The sequence below is a fragment of the Chrysochloris asiatica genome, unplaced genomic scaffold (assembly GCF_000296735.1).
Source record: "Chrysochloris asiatica unplaced genomic scaffold, ChrAsi1.0 scaffold00502, whole genome shotgun sequence".
Lineage (NCBI taxonomy): Eukaryota > Metazoa > Chordata > Mammalia > Afrosoricida > Chrysochloridae > Chrysochloris > Chrysochloris asiatica.
In genome coordinates this window covers 225,014-225,562 of record NW_006409020.1, presented here as the reverse complement: position 1 = coordinate 225,562, position 549 = coordinate 225,014, and positions in this window count along the sequence as shown.

Here is a 549-nt window from a genome sequence, read left to right as displayed (position 1 = left end):
GGAACTGACTTAACGGCACTTAACAATAACATATCTATAGTATGGGAAAATTGAAATGCTTTAAAATTACGAATAGAAAATTTTTCATTTTTTTTTATTAGGATACTTTGTCACACAGTTTTGGGACATATAATCAGGGGTAACCAGTACATGGAAAAGGACATCATAGTTGGTAAAGGGTCAGTGACCAAGAGAAAACACTTCAACAAAATGGAATGACACAAATATTACTACAATGGTGAGCTCAAACATAACAACAATTATGAGGATGGTCCATGACCAGGCATTGTTATATTCTGCTGCACATAGGATCTCACTGTGAGTCAGAGTTGACCGCACTCAATTAACAACAACACCATGACTATACATGCATTTGGTACTTTTTATTAAAATAACAATTCTATCCTTTTATACATCAGCTTAAATTCTTTTAAATAAATTCTGGTATATTCAGTATTATAATGAAAAAAGTATATTTATAAGGACAACTCCCTTTTGATTTTCACAATGTCTTTTTCTTTGCACAAGAGGAACCACAAAACTGAACTT